Genomic DNA, 20,913 nt, shown 5'->3' with positions numbered 1-20,913 from the left:
TTTGCTTTCAAAAAAAGCTTACAATAAATATCTCTCAAAGATAGATATATAAAATGAAACTTTGATTCTTCTGTAAATCTCATACAGGAAAGATGAGCTTAATGTTATAAGGCTCAGTGTATAATTTTTGAGAATAGATGTGAGTGATTATAGATCAAAGAATATTTTCAGGTTTTTTGTTGTAACTTGTTTACATTAGAGGCTTTGGTATATATAATGAAAATTATAGCCGTTTATAACCGTTGTACTTCTATCATTATCAATTTGAATTATAGCCGTTGTACTTCCATCATTACCAATTTGAATATCTTTCACTCTATCATTACAAATTTGAATATCTTGCATTTGAACCTTTTGGCCTGCTACTGTGCTAGGCTGTTTGAACCTTTACTTTGAGTTGTTTGAACTCCTAATTTAATCAAATATTAAATACATTCTAAAAACATTTAGGATAAAGATTTAGGTGAGAAATAATGAGACAAAATAAATTTTGATTCTATTTTTCTCTTTCAAATAAATTATCAAAATAAATTTTGATTCTATTTTTCTCTTTCAAATAAATCATCAAAATAAATTTTGATTAAAATATAATTAAATAAATCATCAAAATAAATTTTGAATTCTATTTTTCTCTTTCAAATAAATTAAAACATAATTAAATAAATCATCAAAATAAATAAGTCTAACACAATTAAAACAAAACAACTACACATGTTCAAATAAATCCGGATACTTGGAGCGTACCTCCGTTTCCCTTTCCCAAGTTGCTTCCTCAATCCCATGGTGTCTCCACAACACCTTCACTAACGGTATGGTCTTGCCCCGCAACACTTGCTCTCGGGTATCCAAAACTTGAATCGGTCGCTCTTCATAGGAGGCATTCTCATCTACCTCCAAATCAACCCAATCTAATACATGAAAAGGGTTGGGTTCGTACTTTATAAGCATCAACACGTGAAATACATTGTGAACTCCCGAAAGTTGTGGTGGCAAAGCTAACCGGTATGCCACTTCCTCGATTCTCTTCAATATCTCAAAAGGTCCAATGAATCTCGGAGACAACTTTTCGCTCTTGCTGAATCTCATTAAACCCCATCTAGGTGAGATCTTAAGGAAAACATGATCACCCATTTCAAAAGACAAAGGTTGTCTCCTCCTATCGGCGTAACTTTTCTGTCGGCTTTGGGCCATAGCTAATCTCTTCCGAATGAGGGAAACTTTCTCGGTTGTCTCCCTAACTATTTCCAGACCCAACAATGATGCATCCCCCACCTTGGCCCAACAGACAACCGATCTACAAGGTCGGTCATACAAGGACTCAAATGGTGTCATCTCTATGCTAGCCTGATAACTATTTTTGTAGGCAAATTCAATCAACGGTAAGTGCCTCTCCCAAGACCCCTTGAAATCTAGGACGCAAGATCTAAGCATGTCCTCCAAAATCTGAATGGTACGCTCCGATTGCCCATCGGTTTAAGGGTGATAAGCGATGCTAAAAGTCAACTTGGTTCCCAATGCCTCTTGAAGGCTTTGCCACAACCGGGCGGTAAAACGAGGATCCCTATCCGACACAATGGTTGCTGGAACCCTGTGAAGCCGAACTATCTCCCTAACATACAACTCTGTCAAGTGCTCAACTGAGTCGCTAGTTCGCATCGGAATGAAGTGTGTGGATTTAGTCAACCGATCAATAATTACCCAAATGGCATCATTGCCCTGCTGTGTTCTAGGAAGCCCAACTACGAAGTCCATGGTAACGTGCTCCCACTTCTACTCGGCTATAGGTAAGGGTTGTAACAAGCCCGCTGGTCTTTGATGTTCGGCTTTCACTTGCTGGCAAGTAAGGCACTTTGACACAAAGGATGCGACATCCCGCTTTATGCCCCTCTACCAAAACTGACAGCTAAGGTCACGATACATTTTGGTGCCTCCCGGATGTACCGCCAGGCATGAATGATGGAACTCCCGAAACACTTCCTCTCTACATGATTCAGGCACAAACAAACGATCTAGATAACGTATACTCTGATCCAAGTGAATGTTCAAACCCTTTTCTTCCTTCCCGTTGGAGATTCTATTACGAATTGACTCTACTTCCCAGTCTCCTTGTTGTGCCTCTATGACTTTGCTAATCAAGACAGGTTGAGTACTCAAACTAAACAATGTTGCACCTTTTTCAGATTCACCCAGTTGCAATTCAAACTTGCTGACTTCACCCAACATAATCCACTCCCGAATGGCCACACTCGCCAAGCTACTCACGATTTTTCGGCTTAAGATGTCGGCCACTACATTGGCTTTCCCCGGGTGATAGTGTAACTCAAAATCGTAGTCTTCTAAAAACTCCATCCACCTCCGTTGACGTAGATTCAAATCTTCTTGGGAAAAAAAATACTTCACGCTCTTATGGTCGGAGAAAACCTCAAACTTCTCACCATACAAGTAATGCCTCCAGATTTTCAAGGCAAACACTACCGCAGCTAGCTCTAAGTCGTGGGTAGGGTAATTCTTCTTATGAGTTTTCAATTGTCGTGAGCCATAGGCAACAACCTTCCCCTCTTGCATCAAAACACACCCAAGCCTATCCCGAGACGCATCACAAAAGACGGTGTAACCCAAACCTCTCTCCGGAATGATCAACACTAGTGATGTGGTCAATCTAGTTTTGAGTTCTTGGAAAGACTTTTCACAAGCCTCACTCCATACAAACTTAACCCCTTTTCTAGTTAACCTAGTCAAAGGTGCGGCTAATCTAGAAAAGTCCCTCACAAAACACCGATAGTACCCTGCTAAACCCAAGAAACTCCAGATCTCGAAAATACTTTTAGGTTGCTCCCAATCTTGTACATAGCCTATCTTCGAAGAATCTACAGTTACTCCTTCACTTGATACTACATGGCCCAAAAACTTCACCTCGGTGAGCCAAAACTCACACTTCTCAAATTTGGCATACAATTGATGCTCCCTAAGCAAATTAAGCACTATCCTCAAGTGAGCCTCATGTTCTTCCTCAGAGGTTGAATAGATTAGGATGTTGTCCACGAAGACGACCACAAAACGCTCCAAGTACTCCCTAAAAATTCAGTTCATTAAATCCATGAAGGAAGCCGGGGCATTAGTCAACCCGAATGGCAATACAAGGAACTCATAGTGGCCATAACGCGTACAAAAGGTCGTTGTTTGGATGTCCTCCTCCCGAACTCTCAACTGATGGTACCCCGACCTCAAATCTATCTTCGAAAAGCAACAAGACCCTCTAAGTTGATCAAACAAGTCATCTATTCTGGGTAAAGGGTATTTGTTCTTGATAGTAACTCGATTCAACTTGCGGTAGTCGATGCACAACTGCAACGACCCATCTTTCTTCTTTGCAAAGAGAGTCGGCGCTCCCCAAGGCGACATACTAGGGCGAATGAAACCCTTGTCTAAAAGCTCTTGGAGTTGAATCTTCAACTCATGCAACTCTACGGGTGCAAATCTATACGGCGCCATAGAAATTGGTGCCATTCCAGGCACTAAGTCGATGGTGAACTCAATCTCCCGGTGGGGTGGCGAACTAGTAAGGTCCTCGGGAAACACGTCCGAGTATTCACACACTTCCTCGGTAACTCAACTCGAGTTCTGTCACTCCCATTATCCAAAAGAGTAGCAAGAAGGCCGCTAAGCTCATTCCTACCGCGAGGATCAAATACTGGTGACAAGACCCTATCAACCTAGTCTCCCAGAAAATAAAAACAATCTTCACTCGAGGTGCACACTGTGAGCCTCTGCCGAAAACAATCAATCACTACCCGATACGAAGACAACCAATATATGCCTAGAATAATATCAAAACTGACATGTCTAGCAACACAAAAACAAACAGGAGTCTACGCCCAGCAACCTCTATCTCACAATCATGACAACCCCAATCTAAGTCAACGGTACCCCCAACAGGAGACTCTACACTGAGTGGAGATGCTAATTGTGCCACCTCTAGCCCCAATGCAGATACGAATGCAGCAAATATGAATGAATGAGATGCACCCATATCTATCAACACACTGGCTAAAGAATTACACACAATAAAAATACCTCTCATAATGGAGGGCCCTGGCAACTGCTCTGGCGCGATAACTGCATACACGCGCCCTTGTGGCCTCTGCTCAACCTGCTCATCCCTCGGATCATAGGCCTGCTGTACTGACTGAGCCGAAGCGGCTCTCTGATAAACTCGTGACGATTGAACTGAGTGAGCCTGCTGATGGCTCGGTGTCTGCCTAAACCCTGAAGCGCCAGAAGCGCCTCCTAACTGAGGGTAAGCTCTCTTCATGTGCCCTGACTGACCGCACTGAAAGCAAGTAAGCCCCTGGCTTCTGCTCTAAGACTGACCCTGTGTTCGGTTAGGTGGTGGTCGTGGCAACATCTGTTGTCTTCCTCCCTTCTGCGAACATGCAAAGGCCTTGTGACCCGGTTGGCCACACTTGAAGTAAGAAACCCGCTTGGTGCACTTTTCCCCGGGCCCGAACTAGGCAAAGGGAAAGTAGATCTAGACTATTGCGACTGAAACTGGGATGAAAAGGTACTCTTACTCTCCTTGTTGGGCCTAAAGTCCCCCTGTGACCCTTGGCCCATAGACCTCGAATTCCAAAGTCTCTTCTCCTCGGCCTCCACAATAATCTCCACGTGTGCGGTTGCCTCCACTAGGCAATCATAATCCCGAATCATGTTCCCGTCAACCTTGAACAAGATCTTCATCCTCAACCTCTACTCGAACTCAAAGCAACGGCACTCCTCCGTCACTACCAATTCAGGTGCAAACCGGGACAAGCTAGAAAAGGCCGCTTCAAATTCGGCCACGGACATATTTAGTTCCTTGAATTCCTGTTTCAACCTCTCCCTAGCCGTAGGAGGTAGGTACTTGTCTTGGAAGGCCACCACAAACGCCTCCCATGTTGGTTCTATTCGGCCCTTAGCATACTTCCACCATTGGCTGCGTCACCCTTGAGATAATAGCTAGCAAGGGTCACCCTCAACTCACCATCCTCAATGTGAAGCATTTCGAAGGTCCTCACGGTTTGTTCAAGCCATTCGTCCGCTTTATTTGGATCAGGGCCGCCATGGAATTCATCCGGCTTGGCTTGCAAAAACTCCCTCGTGAGGAAGCTTGCCCTTGTTTCCGCAACATTCTCCCTAGCTTGGGTCTCCACCCTAAGTATGTTCATGGACTCCCTCAATGACCCTACCATCTCCTAGGCTAGAGCCCCCATTGCGGCTTGGCCGGCTTGCCCTGGCACTTTCACTTACCCCACTTGTTCGGCCATGTTAGCTTGGCCTACACCCTTCTCTTGCACCAGTATCTCGTGAACCAGCACCTCATGTATACCCCGGCGACCTCGACCTCGCCTTCTGCCCCTACCACTTCGTGTTCGAATCCTTCCAAACATCCTAATTGAGAATCAAAGTAAATAACTTAGCACGTCATCCCAAATATGCTTGCAACTTGCCTCACTCATGAAACTATAGCAATTCCATACACCTTATCACACAAATAATTTAATTCACTCCACATAAGCACTTAGTCACATAAACACATACGAATCATCCTTTAGTGATGAGATTCATCCCATAAGAAACCAAGAATTCTTAGTAGAATGAGTATTGATCAAGTACCCTTCTATTAAGACCTCGAGGAATCTAATAAGCGCAAATAACATCCCAAAAGTCTAATCCCATACCCACATAGTCACATAAGCATACTATCACATAATCACAAATAAACAAAACATTTCCTAATCATGGGAAATGAACCCATTGTGGTATAACAACCACTTCCCACGAGCCCTAAGTATTCAAACCCAGTAGCTCTGATACCAAGTTGTAACACTCTAAAATAATTCAACATGAACTACTCACATTAATGAACATTCTCTAAACAAATAACGATAGTCCTTCCATCTTCACATCTTTGATAAATAAGTGTAATACAAAAGTTCCACATGCGATATACATTCAACGAAACAAAAGAATACATGAATCTATAGCATGTGAAACATATAGTCTCAAAATAGAAATAAAATAAAGAAATGCCCTTACAGCCTTACATCTTCCAAGGCTATAGCTCGGTGTAACAGCGCCCGCGCGGGCCTCGTGCTACAGTTCGGACTCGATTTGTGTCACGGTTCTAAATCTGAACCAAAGAGTCCAAATCTGGCAAATCGTTTTGAGAAACAGATTTTTGAAAAAGTAGTGCCAAACATGGACTGCTTTGCCAGATACAGAGTCGCCACCTAAATATTTTTTTATGGGAGAATTTAGGAAACCCTGACTCGGTGCCGAAGGCCACATGTCCGTCATCACCGGAGTTGTCTCGGCTCGGGAGCTTGGGTACGATCGGGGAAGGTCAGCTATGAGCACCCCCTTTCGCCCGGTCCGAAGACCGGCCTCTACTAACCGTGATATCCGTTTTTGAAAACTTTATGTGTTCTTAAACCAATTGTTAGCCTAGAATTACTATGTTATGCGCACAGCAAACAAGTATAGACTAGATTGCCTAATTTGGAAATAAACATTGCATATCCGTTTAGTTTGAAAATGCTTTGGAATTTGCTACTCGCAAGTAGGCTAAAATACGGATTTCAACGAGTTTTTCCAACTCAAACAACCTAACCTTCACCCACAGGCATTCCAAACAGTTTAACACATAAACATCTAGCCACATGTTAAGCATGCTGTCATGGCAATATTCACACTCATGTGATATGCTAAAGCGGAAATACTTACATAGTACTCCGTGCCAAAACAAAGAACTTGTTAGCAAACATGCATGATCCAAGTCCATGTGAAGTGCCTAATGCATCGCATACAAAATGTTACTAGAATAGGCTCGGCTATCCTAAACATGTTATGTGAAAATGCACAATTATCACATATTCAATTTTTGATTTGAAGTACGAATGCAATTAGCGTGATGTACCGAGCCTAATGCATGTAATACAAAATGCATGAATGCACGCATGCATAGCATAAGGTATGCTGAATTTAAACATGCCCTAATCTACCACCGTAAGCAGGTAAATAAAAGGGAAGAAAGAAGTGGGGTTGGAAGACATACACACCACCCACACACACTTATTACAGATTTACCCTCACTCGGAGGGACCGAATAAATATTACAAATTAATTAACTACGCAAGCTAATTAATATTACAAATTAACTAATTTAATTAACAAATTAAATAAATTAATTAAAGCAGGAAAACGCTTCGGGAAGCGTGCCACCATGCACAAGCTGCCTCTGTTTTCCTTCCTTTCCTCCTTTGGAGGCTGTCAAAACCTCAGGGTTGCATCCCTAGGCACTGGGGAGTACCACCGGCTGAGTGGAATCATCACCGGCACTGGCATGTGTCCATCGGCACAAAATAGGGTCTGTCGGCAGAGAAAAGGTTGCCGGGCGGCACCTTACACTGCCAGTCGGCAAAAAAAGCCTGCTGGACCTGCAACTCACAGCAACAGAGGGCAAAACAAGGCATGGCAACACAATTCAAGGCATGTATGCACCAACCATGTCTCTTATCATTGTGATGACTCAAAGGGACATGTGCCTTGGTTCTCGGACCACCAACCACGCATTTCCATGCATGATGGCCCAAGGAACCAAGTATGCAACTTTGATTTCAAATGCATGCAAACCAATCAAACAAATTAGGCCTAATTCCTATCACCATTTCAAGGAACAAGGCATGCATGCAAGATGCAATGCAACCTAGGCATACAAGCTAAGGATGCAACATGGCATGGCAATTAACTTATGCAAGCATACAAGCATGCATATGACAATACAAATGGGTGCAAAGATGGACTTAAACATGAATTAGGCGACTCTAAAATAGGCCTAAAACAGTAGCCATAGTGCTAAAAAGTGAGGGCTAAATGGCATGCACACACATATGCGCATAAGGGCCAACACTTGAGCACAAATCAAACAACATTCAAGCACACTTGAAAGGAGGAAACATGAACAATTAGCATGCATTATAAGCCTTGAAATCGTGCTAATATATGGTGCCAAACCAAGCAACAAAATCAAGCCAAAACATGCAACAAATAGTCCAAGTGTTCAAAGCAAATCAATAAGGCATTGAACTACACTTAACATGACCAAACATGGCATGCATTAAACAACTAAAAACAGATTTTTAGCATGTTAAAACAAGGCCAGAGGACTCCTTAGATGGCGTCTAAGTGGCTCAAATTCAAAGGCATGCAAAGGCATCAAAACATGGAGCACGCAACACATGCTTATGAGGCATTAAAGATGCATGCAAGGCAACCAATCAAGCACGGAAATGGGACTAAAATAACATATAAAGTGACCCCAAATCACCAAAACAATGCAAAGATGGCATGCTACACATGCACATACTCAAGGCCAACAAGCCCAAATACAAAGGAGCTATATAATGCATGCAAAGATCAACCCAAACGACTATGGACAGAGCTAAAACATGGCAAAATAAGCACATAAACTTCACAAATGCAAGCCTAAAACATGCTCCAACAAAGGCTAACAACCTAGAACATGTTAAGGCACAAATAAGGCATTACATGGCAACTATGCTAAACATGCATGGAGTTCCAAAACCAACTTGAAATCATGTTATATTATAGATATATAAGCATGAAAAACAAACCAAACATGCTCAACACACACTCAAGCATGGGCTTCCTTAAGAGGCCAAAATATGCCCTTTTCAAGGACAACAAGGAGAGGAGGTGGCCCTCTCCTTCTTGGGACTTCAAAGCATCATCTTCACCACTGAAATCCCTCAAGATTTCAGTGGTCAAGAGACCTCAACACCAAAATCCCGGAGCTAACACAAAATGGCTCAAAATGAGGACTTTCAAGGCCTAAGGGTGGTCAACAACCCTCAAACAACAAAACACTCTTAATAAACAATAAAGAAGGCCTAAAAACAGAACTTTTTTATGTTATACAACAAGCACAAAAACAGCTCTAAGATAGGTATAAAATCAAAGCAAAAATGGGGGAAAAAGGGACTAGTTTCTTACCCTTGTAGTCCTTTTCAACAATGGTGCTCCAATGGCCTTCTTGAGCTTGAATCCAACACCAAAATCTCAAAACACACTCTTTGGAACCTCAGCTCCAAGAGGAAGGTGAAACACTAGGTGTTTGTGTGCAATAGTGAGACACAAAACACCTAGTGTGCAAATAAGAGGGAAAGAGAGATAGATGTGTATATCTAACCCTAACCCTAGAAAAACCAGAGCTTGGTCTGTATTTTCCTCTCTCAAAAAATGTCTAAAAGTTCTCTCTTTGCCTTAGAGAGAGACCCTCTCTATATGCCTCTTGTAAAGCTTACAAGACAAGCTTTGCAAGAGGGAGATCCCTCCATACACGTGTATAGAGGGGAGCAAAAGCAATACAGCTGTCTAAAAATATCTGCAAAAGCAGATGAACAGCAATCGGCCGGAAAAAAATGCCATCTTGGCCAAAAAGAGTGCCGACCGGCACAAAAAAGTGCTGACCGGCAACAAAGAGTGCCGGCCGGCAAACTATATTGCCGGTGGCAGCAAAAACCAGCCGGTGGCATCTAGCCACTGCCGGTGATGGGTGGGGATGGTCTACAAGCCCCATTTTTCCCTTCCAAGGCAAGATGCAAGTGTTTGGTGCAAAACCAGACACTAAACGGTCGAGTTCGGGGATCCTGAGGCAAGGCGCGCGGGCCGAGGCCTCCGGGAACTCCAAACGAACACAAACATGGAAGATCACCGTGTGTTCAAACGGTGACGTCCAAGTCTTGAGGACGGTCAAAAATGGGGTGTCTACACTCGGTTATACAAAAAGGTCTCTCGGATCCATACCAAATTAGCCCTAGGCTTTACAAAAATCACAACAAAAGAAAGAGTGCTCTACTCTTCACCAAACATATCCACACCTTTAGCTCGGCGGGATCACAACATCTTTACTTGCACCAAAACTCATAGGGGTGAGCATAAAGCCCAGTAGAGAGTTCTAACAAAGTATATACAGTTATGCCAATTCCCTCAACATTTAAAAATGCAAATGTAAAGCCATGCAAGTGCCAATAATGAAGGAAAATTTTATTTCAATGCACTATTTAAAAATCATCATGATCTTCATAATATTTTTCACATCTCACCAATTTCACAATTTCCAATATTTAAATCAATAGGGGCGGTAAATACGACACTGGTAATCCCTAGGCTGGTATCTGTAAGTAGACTCTGCAAGTACTACCAAATTGTCATTTTTATCGGTATTAACCGAAAGGCTCGACACCTATCCGCGTGGATTTCTGGTCTTTAACCATGGACACTCAGACCAACTTATCAAAGTCATCTACACCCCCTAACTAGACTTACCAACGTATTTACCCCTTTCACATTTCCATTAGTTCTCATTACAATATAATCTTTCTCAAAGTAAACGTTTTCTAATTCATTTCAAGATGTGTAATAATAATAATAAATCAAATGAGAACATGATGCAATGCACATTACTTCATAACATTTCTCCTTTTCAAACATCTCTACAACAATATCAATTTATCACTTTTATCATTTCTTCTCCTCAACATTATTTCATAAATAACCATGCTATCAATTTATAGCAACAACAACCTCTCATCATGCCCAAACCTCAACAAGCTAGCCCTTTCAAGGCTACATGAGATGTTTTCAACATTAAACTATAAGATTTAACAATTCATACACTCCATGGTGCACAACCATTTGCCATTTACAACAATACATGTTCAAGTGTTAATGGTTATATCAACATAACATCTCATTTCTCAAATAACATTTAAATTGCCATTTTGCTAAGTATTTGATGAAACTTACTCTCATTCATCCTCTTAACATAAGAAAATAAGTAATTTCAAAGACATTTTCCATTTTACCAAAATCCCCAAATTCTAGGGTTTTTCCTCAAGACAAACACTTCTTATTCCTTGGTGAAAACGTTCATCAAAACATCTTTCTTAGATCAACAAGATGGAACCCTCAAAGATTGACCAAAATTTTGAAAGTTTAAAGAAAAGCCCTCTTTTGAAGAAAATCTCTACATTTTTGAAATCACAAAGTTTAAATCATCAAAGCTAGAAGAAAACTCTTAAATCATCATCAAAATAGCAAAACTAGTATATATAACTCAAGAATCCCTACCTCAAGGTGTTGATGATAAAGAGAAAATGGAACCCTACCTTTTGATGGAAGATCCTTCAACCTCTACCACACCAAGAGAGACCCTAGCTCTAGATCTTCAAGATTTAGAGGAAGATGTTGATGATCTTGACTCAAGATTGCAAGAATCTAAGTGTTTTAGGTGCTTGAGGGGGTTTTCTAGAGAGAATGGGGAGAAAAATAAGGTTTAGAGTGAGAGAGAGATGTGTAAAATGAGAGAGGCATTCGGACCAAAAAGATACAAAAAACAGAGTTTCGGACTGCCTAGTTGGCCGCTCGTGCGGCCTTCCCCACTGCTCGTGCGGCCCACTTTCCCCTGCTCGTGCGTCGATTTTCAGAATGCAAAATTCTGGGTCTCAACCTCTACCCCTCGTGCGGCCCATCCCCGCACGTGCGGCTTAGGGCCCCACACGTGCGGCCCTGGCCCAGCAGCCCAAGTTTCCCGCTTCGCCTCCGGACACTCCAAACTCACCCGCGCACCCTCCGGAACAACCGAAATTCAACACCAAATAAAATAAGAACTAGAAAACCATTTCCAGATGCTTCAAATCCAATGAAGATAAAAGGAGAACGAAGCAAAAGGAAAGAAAGTGAAAAAGAAAAGAACCCGGCCATTACAATTGGGTTGGGTTGCCGTTGTGGTAACTCTTATTTGATAGGCTTAAGTCTCATTCCCCTCGATGAATTTTCAACTAACTCTCTTGCTAACTCTTTGGTTAGTGGATCCGTTATCTTGTCTTTAGATTTCACATATTCAATCGAAATAATTCCATTACAGAGTAGTTGTCTCACAGAGTTATGTCGACAACGAATGTGTTGTGACTTACCGTTATACATATGTCTCTGTACTCTACCTATTGTTGATTGACTATCGCAATGTATGCATATAGCAAGCACTGATTTTGGCCACATTGGAATATCTTCAAGCAAGTGGTGAAGCCATTATGCTTCTTCCCTAGCTTTATCTAAAGTTATGAATTCTGATTCCATAATAGACCTAGCAATGCAAGTTTATTTGGAAGATTTCCAAGATACAGCCGCCCCACTAAGAGTAAAAACAAACCCACTAGTGGATTTTGAGTCTCTAGTATCCAATATCCAGTTTGCATCACAGTATCCTTCAAGTACTGCTAGATATCTAGTATAATTTAGCCCAATGTTACGAGTAAATCAGAGATATCTTAGAACCCTTATAATTGCTTTCCAGTGTTCTACTCCTAGATTACTCGTATATCTACTTAATTTACTTACTGTATAAGCTATATCTGGGCGAGTGTAGTTCATCAAGTACATTAAGCTTCCAATAATTTTGGCATATTCTAATTGAGAAATACTTTGTTGTACATTCTTCGAAAGGAACAAATTAACATTCATAGGTGTTCTAGCAAGATGATCATCATCATTGTTGAATTTGTCAAGTATTTTCTCAATGTAATAAGATTATGACAAAGCATAACCTTCTGATATTTTGATAATTTTCATACCAAGAAGTACATCAGCAATCCTCATGTCCTTCATGTCAAAATGTTTATTTAACATTTTCATGGTAGTTTTAATTATGTCATCATCACTATCTATGATGAGCATATCATCCATAAAGATATACCATTACATAACATTTGTCTATATTTTTAATATAAACACATTTGTCACATTCATTAATTTTAAATCCATTTGACATCTTAAAATTTTCATGCCAATGTTTTGGCGCTTGTTTTAAACCATATAATGATTTAACTAATTTACACACTTTCTTTTCTTTCCCTAGAACAGAAAATCCTTCTGGTCGTTCCATGTAAATTTCTTCATTTAACTCACCATTTAAGAAAGTGGTTTTCACATCCATTTAATGAATTTCTAGACTGTACAAAGATGCAATGGCAATTAGCATTTTAATGGATGTTATTCTAGTAACTGGTAAGTATGTATCAAAGTAATTAAGACATTCTTTTTGTCTAAATCCTTTGACCACAAGCCTTGCCTTGTATTTGTCAATTGATCCATTTGCTTTCATTTTTCTCTTGAAAATCCACTTGTACTGAAGATGTTTACAACCTGGTGGCAAATCCACCAATCCCCAAGTGTGATTTTGTAATATGGAGGATTCAACTTCACTATTGACAGCCTCTTTCCATAAAGGATTTTTAGGACTGGATATAACTTCTTTAAAAGTTAAAGGCTCATTTTCTAACAGAAAAAGTTAAAAAATCTAAACCAAAAGATTTTGAGGTTCTGGACGTTTACTACGCCTAGGCTCCTTTTCTTTATTTTGATCTAACTCTTGTTCTTGTACTTGATCTTGACTAGCAATAGCATTATAAGATCTTTTGTTAGTACTAGTCTCTTGTCCAGTCTTATTTGGAAATATATGTTCAAAGAACAATACATTTTGAGATTCAATAATAGTATTTACATGTATTTCAGAAAATTCTGACTTATGAATCAAAAACTAATATGCACTACTATTCTTGGCATAACCAATGAAAATGCAATCAATAGTTTTAGAACCTATCTTAGTCTTTTTAGGACTAAGAATAGCCACTTTAGCCAGGCACCCCCACACTTTTAAGTATTTGTAGGATAGTATTCTCATATGCCACATTTTATGAAGTGTTTGATTCACTTTCTTTCCGAGTACTTCATTTAGAATATAATTAGCAGAAAGTATTGCTTCCCCCCACAAGTTCTGAGATAATCCAGAACTTATTAACATGGTATTTATCATTTCTTTTAAAGTCCCATTTTTTCTTTCAACAATTCTATTTTGCTGAGGTAAGTAAGGAGCAATGGTTTGATAAATTATTCCATGTTCTTTACAAAATTCACCAAAAGGTGATTCATATTCACCACCTCTATCACTTCTTAGTTTTTTAATTTTCTTGTCAAGTTGATTTTCAACTTCATTCTTAAATTAAATGAACATTTCCAAAGCTTCATCCTTGGTTCGAATTAAATAAATATAACTATATCTAGTATAGTCATCTATAAAAGTGATAAAATATTTTTTTTCCATCTCTAATTTGAATTGATTTAAATCACAAATGTCACTATGAATTAATTCAAGTACTTTCAAACTTCTTTCAATTGAATGAAAATGAGTTTTGGTTAATTTTGCCTCAACACAAATTGCACATTTATGATTTAAATCAACGTCAAATTTAGGTAAACATTCCATATTAATTAATTTATGCAAAGATCCATAATTAACATGTCCAAGTCTACCATACCATAAATTCGAAGACTCAAGCAAGTAAGAAAAAGATGTATTATTATTCATAACAAAGGAGACAATAGTCATTACATTTATTTTGAAAAGGCCATCAAACATGTAACATTTTCCTACCTACATCCCGTTTTTGGTAAGTACAAACTTGTCACTTTCAAAAACTAGCCTAAATCCATTGTTACTCAACAAAGATTCGGAAACAAGATTCTTGCGAATGTTCGATATATGCAACACAGTGTTGAGAGCGAGTTCCTTTCTAGATGTCATCTTCAAAATAATCTTTCATTGTCCTTCAACTTTAGGAGTCAAGGAGTTGCCCATAAAAAGTTGTACACCGTTGTCTACTACAGAATAAGATGTGAACATCTTTTTGTCGGTACAGATATGGCGAGTAGCACCAATGTCCACCCACCATCATTTAGGATTTCCGACAAGGTTTTCCTTGCAAACAACTGCAGAAGATTTATGTCATCTACACCATTGAAAATTCTGTCCACTTCGGTCATATTGGCTTGAGCAGGTTTCTTGCTTGATTTTCTTTTGCCTTTGCGTTTGCTACGGCAATCTTTGGCCCAATGTCCCTCTTTGTCACATATGTAACACTTGCCATTAAACTTGTACTTCTTAGTTTCCCCTCCTTTAGAGCCTTGTACGGAACTTTCTCCAGAATACATCCATTTCTATGCTTTTAGAGCATGTTCCACCACATTTGCCTTGAACTCCATTTGATACTTACCAACCCATTTATCAAAATTACGGTTGTCCTCCTTAATCCTTAAACTCACAATCAATGCCTGCAAAGTCATTTCTTTACGCTTGTGTTTGAGGTAGTTCTTGAATTCCTTCCAGCTTTGTGGTAATTTTTCAATTAAGGCAGCAACTTGGAAAGATTCATTAAGAGACATGCCTTCTGCATAAATGTCATGCAGAATGAGTTGGAGATCTTGAACTTGGCTGATCACAGTCTTAAAATCAATCATCACAAAATCTAGAAATTTGCCTACCACGAATTTTTTTGAGCCACCATATTCTGTTTTGTACTTTTTCTCCAAAAACTCCCAAAGTTCCTTTGTCGTCTTGATAGGACTGTAAACGTTGTATAATGTGTTGTCAAGTCCGCTCAAGATGTAGTTTCGGTAAAGAAAATCAACATGTTTCCAGGCATCGACTGCAACAACCACTTGCCGATCGGTTTCATCCTCTTTTAGAGTAAGAGCATCCTCACGGACAAAACGTGTCAGGTTGAGAGTAGTAAGATAGAACAACATTTTCTGCTACCATCTTTTAAAATCAGTTCCTAAGAACTTCTCTGGCTTCTTACTGTGATTTACTGGCACAGTCACAACAGAATGAGGGGTTGGAGCAATGGTAATCATCATACCAGTACTGGTTTAAGTATTAGTTTAACCGGTTTCAGTAGCCATGAATTCTAAAAAATAAAAAAAAAATTAGAATTAGAATTTTATACTATACAGAAAATTAAACCATAAACACAGAATTTAATTCTGTAAAAATAAAAGAAACAATAATTGTAACTTTTATTTCCAATTAATTTGAAAAATAAAATAAAATTTTATTTAAAAAAATTAATTCTACACAAAAAATTAAATTTTTGTAACATTTCAAAAATTAAAATACTGAAACAGAATTATAATTAATGAAAACTCAGAAATTATTTCTGAAAACTAAAATTAATTTCTGACCAATTTCACAAGTAAATATTCTAAATTATTAATGACTACCAGTATATTACTACTAGTTGTCAAAGAAAATAAACAATATATTACTACTATTTGTATTGTTCAACCAGAATATTATTTTGTAAAACCACAGAAAATAATTTCTGTAAAAAGAAGAAAAGAAGCAAAGGAAACACACGAAAAATTTCGTATAAACGGAATAATTCGATTCTATCTTAAGATTGTGTAAAATAAATAACTTGAAACAAATCATACAAATAAAAAAATTACTTACAGAATTTATTTTACCAAAATGAATAAGTACCAAAATAGATCAAGTCGAGTGTGTGACACTCTGTCCTTAAGACAGATTCGCCGCACTTCGGTGCTTACGGATAAAAAAACGTCTATTTCCCAAGATACAATGATCTACACAGATTGTATTAGCATTAAAAACAATCTATTTCAACGAACTCGATCATGTGTTCTATACTCTCAAATATTTCTCTAAAAAACTAATATGAAGAACAATGCAAAGAGAGAGCAAAATAGGGGAAAAAATATGATTCTTAGATGTCAAAATCTACTGGAAATGATCTTTATTTATAGGTAAATGATGACTGCTGGAACAGACCCGAACAGGTAGGATTTCAAACCTGAACAAGTTTGATTTCAAACCTGAACAAGTTTGATTTCAATTTGAACAAGTCAGACCTGTTTGAACCTGTTGGATAGTTAATCTGTCCGGTTTAACTTGTTTGACCTTGCTGGAAATTGGATTGAACAAGGGCACTGTTTGGATCGTTAGGACAGAAAAAATTTGACGCAAAAAAATTAATTAATTTCGTTTAGAAATTTAAGTCCAACAACAATTTGAAAAAATTCAAATAAATTTTGTCCAAAAAATTAATGTTAGAAACGGCTCGACCCACAATCGCACCCGGACAGACGGCGGTCGCGCGCGCATGTGGTGGTTTGAGCCAAGGGTCACTTTGTCCATAACTCCTCCCTTCTACAAACTTAGGGTGCCCCTTGGATTCCAACCCAAGTATTGCCACCTAGAACTTATATACACACATAAGTTCTCTTAAGTTTTCAATGTGGGACAAGCCTTACAAGGAAACCTACATTTTATTCTTTAATTGTTCATTCTACGAACCCCGAAAACAACATCAACTTCTCATTCACTCATAAATGGTTTTGACAAACTGTCTTCACCGTGTGACTTGCCATGGGGCAAGGAACGCATCACTTCTTTGGACCCATCCCAAAAGACATTTGGCCCCCACTCAAATTTGGGCTCAAAGTTGACCCAAAATAAGCCTATAAAACCATAAATTCCAACAAGTATTTTGTATGTTGTGACTCATGAGAATTTGTGTGAATGAGAATGGGTATTATGGTCATTTCATACAAGCTTGTCCTTATGGACATAAAGTTTTAGGGCTTGGACCATTGGACAAAGAAAATCCAAATTTGGATTTATCACTCGAGTGCCCTAAAATTAAATATATTTTGAAACTTGTTAAGTTTTTAAATTGAAATTTAAACAATCTATTGTACTACTTGATTCCATAAATTTATTTGCTTTATAAAAAATCAAGTTATTCGAGCTCGGTTCATTATTAACTCAATCATGACTCGTTTAAGATTGGTTCAAGTAAATAAATTAGGTTTGAATACATTTTGAAATGTGTTAAGTTTTCAAGTCAAAATTATATATTTTGCCTGTTGTGATTCGATTCAACTTGTTTACTGTCCAAAATAGACATTTCATTTCAAAATAAAACATACATCACTTTTAACGCTCAATAAAAAGATAAAAGTGTTAGACAATCTTCATAGTATTAAGCAAATTTTTTTTTTTGACAAACAAAATTTTGTTCGGGTACTAAACGTCGAACCAAAATTAAATGAACAGAAAATATGCAAGACAAATTCTATTTTGTTACAAAAACAAAACAGAATCTGAAAACAGAAAAGAAAAAACTAGAAAATGAAAAGTACTTATAGAATTATTTTTCTGAAAAACATATCAAGTCCAGCGTTCAACACTGTTTTCTTAAGACAAATTCGTCCTCTCCATAGTACTTTCACAATATGGATGTCTATTATAACGATTCCGGTTTAGACCCAACCCGTTTATTGTTTTGGATCCGGGATTTCTTGTCTTGATTGGTTGTTCATATCTTTATTCATCTTATTCCTTGTTGAGTTTGGTTGTTGGAGTGTCGTTATTGCATTCAAAACAAGTTGGGAGTTAGTTTTTCAAAAGAGTTGCTGTCCGGAATTCGGCTCGTTTGCTCTAGCGAACTTTCTTGTGCTCAAGCGGTCTTTGAGACCTTCCAGTGTTTTTACAAGTTTACAAAAATACTAGGAGTGTGGTGTTCTTCGCTCGAGCGGTGTTTCTTGCGCTCGAGTAGTCCTTCTTACGCTCGAGCAGTTAGCATTTGTCTGCAAAACTTTTGAGAGTATGTCGTTGTGCGCTTGAGCGGTACTTTGTTCGCTCGAACAGTCTCTCTTATTATGTCTAGTCGCTTGAGCGGTGTTTTGGTCGCTCAAGCGGTCTGCACGTATTTCAGTCCGTAAAAGTCACTTTTTCATTTCTCTCTCTCTTTAAACATTTTAAAAAAAACCTAGATCTACTCTCTCTCTAAAACTCACATTTAAACCTCAAATACACCTTCACTCTTTGATCTTTACACCTTTGTCCGTTGGATAAAAGATAGAGTTCGTCGAGGGTTTCGTTCTAATCTTAAAAGTTTGTGTTTTCATCGATGTTGGATTTTAGGGATTTTGGGCTTTCTCCTCTTCTGGAATGAGGTAGGGATTTTCTTAACGGTGTGCATGTTGTTTAGCTTCATTAAATGTTATTTTGTTAGCTATCAATTTTCACAAAAAAAAAAAAGAAAAGAAAAAAGATTTGGATATATATTTATTAATGCACAAATTTGGGGAAAAAGATTTGTTTTCAGTTATGATTTGGGATTGGTAACCTAATGGTTGTTGTGTTATGAGTTTTTAAAGAAAATTTGGTTTTAAAGGGATTTCTTAAAAGTGAATCAAAAACTAGGATTTTGGGCGTTTTTATGAAAAAATATGGAATTGGAATGATTGTAGGATTTTGATTGAAATAAGATTTGGTTGAGAAATTTTTTAAATTATTAAAAAATACCGAGTATTATTTACTCTTTTGAAATAGTGATTTTATTGGAAACGATATGGACGGTTTTAGAAAAATTGTATATTTTTGGTTGAGATTCACAAGGCTCATGAGAAGCGTGAATGTTGTTTTGGGAATCATGAGATTTTGTATAAATCACTGAGATTCCGATTTGGTTATAATTTTGGAATATTATTATTGTTGTTGTCTTTTAATTAAAGATAATTGTTTTTAGCAACTAGTGAAGGGTTGTACTGATTGTTATAGAAACTGCATGTGGATTAGGAAATGAAAATGTTTACAAATCATACATTGCATTGTGCATATCATGGATTTGTAACTAGGGATTTCAATGATTCGAAAAGTATATTGTTGTTTTGAGATGCATGTATTGTATCATTAAAAGGGTAAATAAAGTGATAAAGCTATGAGGGGGTATTAAGGCATAATTAAGTTGGCCTGTGTGTCCTTAGTGTAAGACCTAAAACTCGCGCGGTAGGTACCAGGCCTTGCAGTTAATACCAGTAAAAATGACATAGTGACTTGTATAGTTACTATTATGAATACTAGCCCTAGAGATTTATTTATTATATTTACCACTTGATTGTTTTGAAAGAATATCGTTGACTTGGGAAGATTTTTGAAAAATCTCACATTACATTGTTTCAAAGAGAGAAAATGCATGTTTTACAATGATATTTCACGTGCATTCATCTTATGACATTATTAATCTTCATGCATGTCATTAAGTTTATTTCTACTAGGCTTTATGCTCATTCTACGAGGGGAACAACTTTCAGGTGCCTCCGAAAAGGTGATGACTTGGGAGGATGTTAGAGCTTGAGGCTTGTATTTATTGTTTTCCTTGGCTATTTGTTGTAATTTAAGCCACGAGCTTCCTTATGTTAAGTTGTGACTCATTTGCTGTAACCGGGTAAGGCTTTGGAAATTTATAGCCTTTTGAGGCATTAACTTGTAATAATTTAGTTTTATTCATCATTGATAAAATTTATGTTGTAGAACTAAAGGAACTGTTACCCAAAAAGTAACCTAAGAGGGGGGTGAATTAGGTTTCTACAAATTAAAATTAATAATACCCCAATAAAATTAACTACTAGTACAACAAATTATTAACAAGCACAATGATGAACTTAGCAGTAAATGATCAAACAAAATAACAATGAAGTATAACTAACATACAGGGTAAATCAAATGATTAACACATGAATATTAGATAGCTATAGCAGTAGTAGGAAAATAAAGAGATTAGGAAAGAGGAGATTTTTCAAGCCTACATCCACTCCTCAAACTTCACTTGAGATTTTTCACTACCTTCTAGCTTCACAGGGGTGCTACCAACCTCTTTACAAATGAAGCAATCCTCCACGGATTTTACACAGACTTCATAAGCCCAAACCTTTACAAATCTTAAGTGATTCACAATCACTCTCAAGAGTTTAAGAACACGGTGTTTGCAACACTTTTACAAGATGAAATGGTATTTTTGTTTTCAAAAACATCTTACAATAAATATCTCTCAAAGATAGATATATAAAATGAAGCTTTGATTTTTCTGTAAATCTCACACAGGAAAGATGAGCTTAATGTTATAAGGCTCAGTGTATAATTTCTGAGAA

Source organism: Camellia sinensis, chromosome 8 (genome assembly GCF_055761805.1).
Source record: "Camellia sinensis isolate YWXY chromosome 8, ASM5576180v1, whole genome shotgun sequence".
NCBI classification, from domain to species: Eukaryota; Viridiplantae; Streptophyta; class Magnoliopsida; order Ericales; family Theaceae; genus Camellia; species Camellia sinensis.
This window is presented reverse-complemented; position numbering follows the sequence as displayed.